This window comes from Euprymna scolopes, chromosome 26 (genome assembly GCF_053919585.1).
Source record: "Euprymna scolopes isolate OS-2025 chromosome 26, ASM5391958v1, whole genome shotgun sequence".
Taxonomy (NCBI): domain Eukaryota; kingdom Metazoa; phylum Mollusca; class Cephalopoda; order Sepiida; family Sepiolidae; genus Euprymna; species Euprymna scolopes.
In genome coordinates, this window is record NC_136507.1 from 94,568,934 (window position 1) to 94,579,069 (window position 10,136).

The 10,136-nt window shown below is 36.8% G+C and overlaps 1 long non-coding RNA gene across 1 annotated transcript; it reads left to right on the forward strand.

Annotated features, from left to right (window-relative positions):
• Positions 1–1,584: 1,584 nt before the first annotated feature.
• LOC145248272 (uncharacterized) lies at positions 1,585–3,092 on the forward strand. Its single transcript, XR_013863353.1, has 2 exons — positions 1,585–2,441; positions 2,488–3,092. It is a non-coding gene; the product is annotated as an uncharacterized LOC145248272 (long non-coding RNA).
• The last annotated feature ends 7,044 nt before the right edge of the window (positions 3,093–10,136 follow it).

A 10,136-nucleotide genomic window follows, 5' to 3' on the forward strand; every position in this document is an offset into this window, starting at 1 on the left:
GTTTAGGGTTAGGGCTAGTTCCTCCAATCGCTAACGGTAGAAAAAAACATTTAGCAGCTGGTCCATCAAAATTAAATTGGTTGCAGTGTGACGCCATGATTTACATTTAACAACTAATTTTTTTTCATCAAAAATTTATCAAAAGTAGTTTGTTAATTATGTGGCTTTTCATTGGGTAACCAAGTTCTCGTTCATTGTCGTTTTCTGATTGGTTGATCAATTTGACCAGCGCTCGGCCAAAGGTCACGATATTCCAGCGGCTTACGTCATGTTCCGGGTAAACCCGAAAAGATGCTTCCGGTTCACAAAATGCACTGACACTGAAAAAAGAAACATATTCGATCTATTTATTTAAAATACATTTATCTAACAACGATAATTTTTTTTTAATACAGTGTAACCCGGATATAAGACCCGAATATAAGAAAACATATATAAGAAACTCGGATATAAGAGAGTTGTATGATCGATATAAGAAGTCTCTTATATCCACTGTAGTGGGTTACACTGTAGTATTAATCCTCGCTGACATTATTTCAAAGGGAATATTAGTATTAACAGTCATCATCATCATCATCATATCGTATGAATCCGAACATGCTCTTGTTGGAATTGGTTTCCCCAATATTTTTTTCTAGTCAGAATTCTTTCTAAAAACATATCGAGTACTTCCGGGAGGGATAAGAGAAAGTGATTTTTGTGGGTCGAACTGGATTCGAACTTTGACCAATGAGGTCAGCAGTTTGTGCCGTTAACCACTAAACTATAGTCATCTCCCATTATTAACAGCAAATTATATAAATTGGTTTCGATTGTGGCGTGGAATTTCTACGCGGTCTTGTCATAAATTTATTAATTTGTAGAATCGTCTTTATTTATTTATTTATTTATTTATTTATTTATCTATCTATCTATCTATCTATCTATCTATCTATCTGTTAATCACTGTTTATCACAACCAAAACTTGTGCTCATTGTACTTTATTATGCAACGTCAGGAGTTACATGACTTTAGTGGAACGGCGTTCTATTAATGTTGGCCGCGCTTGAATAAGTAAATATACGTGGTTGGCCAATTTTTACATAAATAATGAATTGTAATCCACTTTTTTTCTATTTTAATTTTATTCTTTTTAGTATAAAAAAAAAAAGGTTAAAATATCCAACTTGTTTTACAAAGACACCGATATGCATTCTGGTGGACGTAAAACAAAAAGTTTTATTATTATTCTCGGGGACGGCGGAAGTAGCACAATGCTATTGATTTGACTGCCTCACATTTCCACTGGATACTGAAAGGAATAAATGAAAAAAAGAGTACGCTAACCAAACGGATAAAGAAAATGGAGTAGCTTATATACAAGCTGATAGCTTTTCGTATTCTTGCGCATCACATACATCATGCACCCACGCGAAATAAATCACGGAGTATTTTTTCTAGGGAATCATTACTTATCAAGGCCCAAAGCCAACTCGAGGATAAGAGTTAAAGGTGTATGGTGACGCAATTTCGCGATGATCGGTAATAGTGGAAATTGGTAGAAACTAAAAAAATATTGAATTTCAAGTAAAAAAAAAAATGGTACTTATGTACGAGCCTTTTTCAAGTCTCACACAAAACACACATTCATATTTCAAGCTGTCATATACATACGCGCACACAAACATACGCGCCCACGTCCACACATGTACAGTGTACACTTATTCACGTTCGCGTACATACACTCAAATTCACGTATATATACACACACACACTTACGTACACACATGTACTCACACACGCGAACACGATCACGCACATGGACGACGTCACTTCCGCTTTCTAAGGAAATACACATGCGCAAAATACACTCTGGAAACGAGTATAAAAACAAGGTGATAAGCTGTTTCTTTCTCTTTAGAACCAACTCTCAACGAGAGAGGTTGGGCGAACAAGCCGCGCGCCGTTTCGGCGCGCGCACCTCACGCCCACTTCCTACTATGTATGGAGCACGAGCTAAAGGCTTTCTCACCCTTTCTCTTTCCACCTACTACTGGCCACTAAGAACACCTTCGCGTCGCCGACTACTAACTGATGACAACTCTGATATCCTCTCCTTTGTCTACACGCTGGACTACCATTCTCAATTTTCCTACAACATTTATTTCTCTTCCCACGCGCGGACATGTTATAACTAAAATGTTCATTTCTTTTAACAGCAAATAAACGACATTTATCTTATCCATTAATTGTGTCTTTGTTTCCTTCAATTCCCATTCGTTTCATTATTATTTTGTAACGGGATTGGGGTATTTATATATCCTAGTCCCCTACAAATTTGGTGACCCCGTTATTTAAATGAAATGGATGAGGTTGAATGAAGCACTCATACACACACAGACTCTTTCTCTACAAAGATAAACTTTCCCTCTTCACCACTTAACGAGAGACGCACGCCAAGGTATAAACTTTTCCTCTTCACCACTTAACGAGAGACGCACGCCAAGCTATAAACTTTCTTTCTCACCAGCTTACAGCGAAAGACGCACGCAAAACTAACCACGTGTGGTACCCTTTCTTTTACTTGTTTCTTTCACCAAAGACATTCCTGTTCGTTTAATTCAATTTAACATGTCGTTCGTTTCTTCCTCGAGACAATTCATTTTCCCTCGGAACGCGAGAGGAGCACGCATTTCCTCCTATGCCACAAGTCCACAACAAACTGGCGCCCGACTGACTTGGAACGAACAAGCATGGCGACCCTACCGTTTTGAGATTAATTGTTTTGAGCGAGACGCGCGTTTTATTTGATAAAGAAAAAAACGAACTTCTCAACAAAGAAAACCAAGCGAACCAAACCACTACCCACAGGAATAGCTACTACCAACTACAATGACGAACCCTCGTCAGACTCTGCAAAAAAAAAAAAAAAAAAAAAAAAAAAAAAAAACGAACACGGAGCTGTCGACTTTCATATCGAATTTAAAAACAAATTCGAGCTTGACAAACATTTTCACGGTTTCCTGACATTACCCTGCAACAAACGCGAGGAGCAAAATCACATAGGCCTATGCAATTCCCTCCCGCACAAGCAGACGCAACAACAAAGAAACAGGACATCCCTATCAACACATAGGAAGAAGTTGAATGAACAATACGAGTTGAGATGCACGACGCACGCGGATAAACTCAAAACTTAGAAGTTTCGTTGACAGCCGGCAACCACGAACGACTACACAACAAACGCCCGTACAGACAATGTACACACATTACCGCAGACTCACTTGCGAAGACAACAGTAACCAGACCCCGTTCAACAAGAACAAACGCGCGACTAGCGCCTGTCCAAACGATGCACACATTACCGCAGAACCATGCGAAGCTACCGTCAACTGGACACACACACGACACCGTCAACACACAAAAAAAAAAAAAATTCCTTCCAAACGGAACAATTCACTTCTCTGTCCAAGCAACTCTTTGCACATGTCAGCACACAACAGAAACCAAACCAACAAATGTCAGCCAAAAAAAAGAGTAAACGCATTTTCCACGCGTAAGTAAATACTTTTTTTTTACGAACAAACTCCGTTTTTGACATTCCGTTCCTTTGTGACGTTTTTTTCAAACAACCACACCAACAGCAAAAAAAAAAAAAAAAAAAAAAAAAAACAGAACAAAAAAATCAACTGCCGAAAACATTACTCACAAAAAAAAAAAATATATATATATATATACATAAATATATACACTGCATGTATTTTTTTTTTTTTTCCTAGGAAGGGGAGTATTTGTACGAGCCTTTTTCAAGTCTCACACAAAACACACATTCATATTTCAAGCTGTCATATACATACGCGCACACAAACATACGCGCCCACGTCCACACATGTACAGTGTACACTTATTCACGTTCGCGTACATACACTCAAATTCACGTATATATACACACACACACTTACGTACACACATGTACTCACACACGCGAACACGATCACGCACATGGACGACGTCACTTCCGCTTTCTAAGGAAATACACATGCGCAAAATACACTCTGGAAACGAGTATAAAAACAAGGTGATAAGCTGTTTCTTTCTCTTTAGAACCAACTCTCAACGAGAGAGGTTGGGCGAACAAGCCGCGCGCCGTTTCGGCGCGCGCACCTCACGCCCACTTCCTACTATGTATGGAGCACGAGCTAAAGGCTTTCTCACCCTTTCTCTTTCCACCTACTACTGGCCACTAAGAACACCTTCGCGTCGCCGACTACTAACTGATGACAACTCTGATATCCTCTCCTTTGTCTACACGCTGGACTACCATTCTCAATTTTCCTACAACATTTATTTCTCTTCCCACGCGCGGACATGTTATAACTAAAATGTTCATTTCTTTTAACAGCAAATAAACGACATTTATCTTATCCATTAATTGTGTCTTTGTTTCCTTCAATTCCCATTCGTTTCATTATTATTTTGTAACGGGATTGGGGTATTTATATATCCTAGTCCCCTACACTTATGCCATTGTTATGTCTCAAATAGTAATATATCCAAAAATTACGAAAAATGATAAGGTAGAAAAAATAATTATTAATGAAAAGAGAAATTTGTGAAATCACTGTATTACGCTTACTAAAAAAAAAAAAAAAAAAAAAAAAGATAGATAAGTTGACAAGGGAGATAATTAAGTTCTGCTGCTTACATCACGTGATGAACGTAATTCAAAATGCCGGAGAAATTTTATTCCCCTGTCTAAAATTTATCGAAAAATGTTTTTCATTGATAATTATTTTTCTGCCTCATCGTTTTCCGTAATTTTTGGATATGTTACTATTTGCGACATGAAAATAACGTAGGTACCGTTTGTTTTACTTGAAATTCAATTTTTTTTTTGTTTGCATAATATAGAAGCAACGAATTTGATGGGACGGCTTAATAAGAAATTGTTAACATTGGACTTGAAAACGGTTATGCCATAGCCAACGTGGAAGCAGCCTCTCAGTATTGTGTTCCATACACAATACTACATTGAAATTACGTGAACATTCTCATGGAAAGGAAGAACGGAGAATCCTGCAAAACATTACTACAGAATTAAGAAACAATGAATTTAAAAAAATTTGTCGATAATGTAATAGGTGTGTTTGTCATTTATTAAAAACTAGCAGGAACACCCAATGTTGCCCGAGATTGAATGAAGATCAACAAATACTTTTATTTTTATCGAAATCGGTGAAATCGCCTATTGGTTAATCAAATCGATTGATTGCCTGTTCTAGTAGGAAACTTGAATTAAAGTTTAAAATGCGAAAGTCAAATATCATGGTTCAATTGTGCTCCAGATAGAAACATTGATTTCGACAAGCCCCTTTCTTATCAAAGTGCCTATTTTTGATTTTATACGCCGGACCCTTCTGCTTGTGCGGTGATAACTTCTCAAATGTACTTGTGATGTTAGGTTGTATAAAAGTTTTAATTTTGATAAAAATCGGATTGTTACTTCTTTAATCGTATTTTTGTCAATTATCGATTTCTGATACTTATCGAGGGTATTCCGATACAAAACCAGTCTAAAAAAAAACTCCCAGACACATAAAGTACATTTGTGTGAAATTTCATAAAAATCGGCCAAGTCATTTTCGAGTCCATAGGGAACTTTATCTATCTATCTATCTATCTATCTATCTATCTATCTATCTATCTATTACACACACACACACACACACACACACACACACACACACTGACAACGTGCCTTTTATATATATATAAGTAGAGACTAACACGTTGTTGGATAATGTTTCGAACGCTTCCGTTTTTTTTTTTTTTTTCCGAAAAGGCGGGAGTGCCGACAGAATACATTATTACTTAAGATATTCGCGTCAACACGTGCGTTAACTTTGTTGCGTGTTCTGTGTCCATTACCAATTCTACGCGTTAGCATGTTTCAATTTAGATTTATAGATAACACTCGGGGCATTATTTCTGTTTTTTTTTTTTGTTGTTGTTTTAGATGACGATAAATCATTTGCATTATTTGCATTATTCGGACTACTGTTCTCATCTTGGTTGGTATTCCGGCAACGTTTCGGCCAATATAACCTTCGACCTTCTTCAGATGTATCTTCACAATGGCTGTTCTTGGTAAAACATTCAGATAGATAGATAGACAGATAGATAGATAGATAGATAACTGGTTCTAAAGTGGTCAAGAAGGGGTCAAAATTGAAAAAATCGTTATACGTTTTGTACATTAATCTTAGTTTATTTTCAATCAGTTCACATGCGTGCCGTGGGTACAGTGGTAACGTCACAAGCTTTGAATACTACAGTTTTGCTTTCTGGTTTCGAGTCTAGCTGAATGCACCCAAAATACTTTTTTTTACTTTGAAAATCACGACCCTATAAAAATATATACGAAATCTTGATGGATTAAAATATCATATTTAAGCGTATTTTACGCCTAGGAAAAGCCCCCCCTCAATATATATATACAAGGTGACTAAAAAAAACGGGCCCCAACTCTAATTAGGCCCCGTTTCTTAGTGTTTTTCCCGAATGAAATGAAACTTTGGTCATAACTAGTTTATTGTATTCAAAACATCACAGCAAAACATTAGGGTCTTTGGCCTTTATTTTTCTCCGTTCTACAGCATATGTTCTAGATGGCCTCCATTTAGCGTTTGTTTTGGGGGGGTCACCATATATATATATATTCTACTATGTGACAAGTCACGCGTCCTAGGACGCGTGACTTGTCACATAGTAGAATGTAGAACTAGATAAAAATATAAAAATTAAAATCGAGGCATAGCCAACAGATTGCGCCGTGGCCCATACGGTTAGGTCGTCCGTATTGCACCTTTCATGCGTGTGGAGACCCGAGTTTGCGACTATGTCGGAGCACGTCACTGATGAGAGTCGGTACATCGAAACCCACTTTGGGTCTGGCGTTGGCCGTTGTCAATGCAATTGTTCGATTCTATCTAATTCTGGGTGCTAGCTTTATCATAAAAAACTTTATGTGAACGGTTATTTATATATATATATATATATATATATATATATATATATATATATATATATATATATATATATATATATATATATATATATAATCTAGTCTTAATATGTATATATCGTTTTGATCTCATTGCTGTATATTAGGTTTAATATAATAATCACTAGAGAATTGTCTCGATAATAATAAATACTAGTAATCTGCATGAATTAAAATATCATATTTAAACATATCTTACGACCAGGCAACGCCGGGCGGCCTGCTAGTATTAAATAAAACTTACTGAAATGGCAGAGGCGTTTTAGTCATTTATTTAAACATTTCCTCCACACTCATTTCAGTATAACCAAAACTGACAAAACATTTTCGTTATCGGATCGTGTTTCGAATGCTTCCATGTATAACAAGTGACAGGAGTGCCGGTGGGATACAGATTACTTACTATATTCGCGTCATTCGTGTATGTTATCCACCCATGTAAGAATTGTGTTTTGTTTTTTATAGTGTTCAAATTACTCTAATTGTTATGTTTCAACCGTTTTTTGTTGTTTTATTTTTACACCAAGCTCCAAAGCCAACAGGGTCTCGGCCTTTGTTTAGCTGAATTGTCCTTTGTTGATTGAGTGATGTCTCTGGTTTTGTATAATTCTAGGAGGCCGCCCTCCTAGGCTTTCCATTCATTTTTTGAGAAGAAGGTTTTTTGTTGTTGTTTGTTTTTGTCCTTGTTTGTTTGTTTGTTTGTTTGTTTTGGGGGAGGGGGTTCCTAATCGCCTGAGGAACCCCTACTGGAGGAATTCTGATGGGTTCCTTCAGGCATTTTTATAGCCCAGAGTGCTCTTTCAAATCCCACTTTCTGACCCCTTTGGCTGGCACATAATTCCATTGTGGTAAAGAAGATAACTATTGTTGTGCTGCAGTTTAAATAGATGGAAGGGAAACCAAGGGATGATGACGCTAATGATGATGATGATGGGTTTATATCCACAGAAGAAAAAAAGAAGAGAAAAGAGAATGAAATAGATGTTGAATTCTTCGTTTTAGGTGTAATGAGCGATTTCTCCAGGAATTGATAATGTCTATTAGTGTACATCTCAATCCTACAATTCCTAAGTTTCTTTTATTCTGTCTATATTTGCATGTGTCCTGTCAGTCTTTGCTTTGATATAGTTTGTTCTAATCGCGTTACCTTGTCCGGCTGTTATTAGAGATTCAGTTTCTCTATTTCTCCTTTTCATAGCCATGTCCGAGTGTTTTCGTGAGTCTCACCTTTTGTCATTCTTATGAATCGTCTGTGTAGCTGTTTCTCTTCCCATTTTTCGTTTTTCGTCTTATCCCTTGCTCTCTGTTCTCTGTTTTGTTTATTTATACAGTGTTTCTTGCTGCAGTAATTAGCCTTTCTGTGTCCTGCATTATGTATTTTCTAGATTTTTTTTTTGTGTGTAATTGTCTATTATACTAACCAGCCCTCTTCTTCCGTCTTTCATTTTCACGTAGAGTGGATCAACATCCTCCTTTGGATGTAGTGCACTGTGCATGGTCGTAAGTTTCCTGGTCTTCTGATCGATTGATATGCCTAAGTTCTTTGCCCCAACCTATAAACGGTTCAAAATATCTGACTACTGACACTGCCCATGTGTTTGTACCACTTATTAGGTTTCTTCAACATATTTTAATTTCTAGGAGTTTTCTTGTTCTTCTTAGGTATTCCTTTCCAATTTTCTCTTTCATTTCTTTTGCTTTGATGGTGTCTGCTTCTAGAACTCCAAAGTATTTGTAGGTTTCATGTACGTCCGCTTGGTCGGGTAGTTCCATACCTTCCGTTAACTTCAGCCCCCCCCCTCTTATAACTAGCAATGCGCACTTTTTCCATACCGAATTCCATTCGGATATCTTGGCTGAAGAATCTGCTTGTGTTTATTAGCTTCTTAAGTTTCTGTTTGTTCCTTACAAAATGTTTCAGGTTGTCCATATACATTAGGTGGTTCATTCTTTCATCTGTATTAGTAAATTTGCATCCGGCTTGGCACTTCCTTAATATATTGTTAAGAGGCATCCTGACTATGATGAACAGTAGTGGTGATAGGGAATCAACTTGGAAGACACCGCTTTGTATTTTTATATCAGTTATATATTGTCTATCAGCTGTCAGTTAGTCTTCATGTTTTAATTGTTTTCTTGGGTTTTTTTTTTTTCATTCAAATTGATAATTCTGTCTGGTATTTTGCACATTCTCAAGCATCCTATTATCCATACGTGAAGGATCCTATCGTACGCTTTCTTATAGTCGATCCATGCCATGGCCATATTTTTACCTCTCTATATAGTAAGTCATATGATCCTATTTTTCCTTTGCAGCATCCTTTTTGTTCCTCTGGGAATAGTCCTCTATTATTAAGGGAGTGGTAAATTTGTTCTCTCAGTACTGCTGTTAAGATATTCTACATGGTAAACAAGTCATAGGTCTGTAGTTACTGGAAGCGGTTCCTCTTTCTGTGTCTTTTTGTATTAAGGTGCTTCTACCTTTGATCTATTCTGGCACGTCTGATTGTCGAATACATCTTTTCAGGTTTTGATTAGCCTTTCATGTAGTATCGTGAATGTTTTGAACCAGTATGCGTGTATTCCATTGTGGCCTGTTACTCTCCAGTTTACCCTTTTTCTTAGAGTTGCTTTGAGGTTTTCCTTGCAAATGTCATGCTCTGCCCCTACTTCAATTTGCTATAGCTCTTCTTTGTGTCTTACCGCCATTCAGCATTTCTATTGTGGCGTTTTAATATACTGACTTCCTGACCTAAAATGCACCAAATATTGACGTTATTGCTTTATTTTCTTTCTCTTTGCAAAATTCAATCATGTTCTGCAAAGTAAAAATATAAAAACAACAATTTTCCTCTACAAAACAACCAAACCAAACATGATGAATAAATATTTGAAGATATAAAGAACATGAAACCTAAAAACTTTTTCCAAACTTACTGGATTTGCCATTAAAAACTCGAAAAGGGTTGATATGCCGTAAAGCAAAACCAAACCAACTCTAATTTTATTCAAGACCATATCGGTAGGGCATTTCTTTAATTCTGTGCATTTCTCGCAGCTAAAAACAGTTTGAACAATCGGTAGTGAATGTAT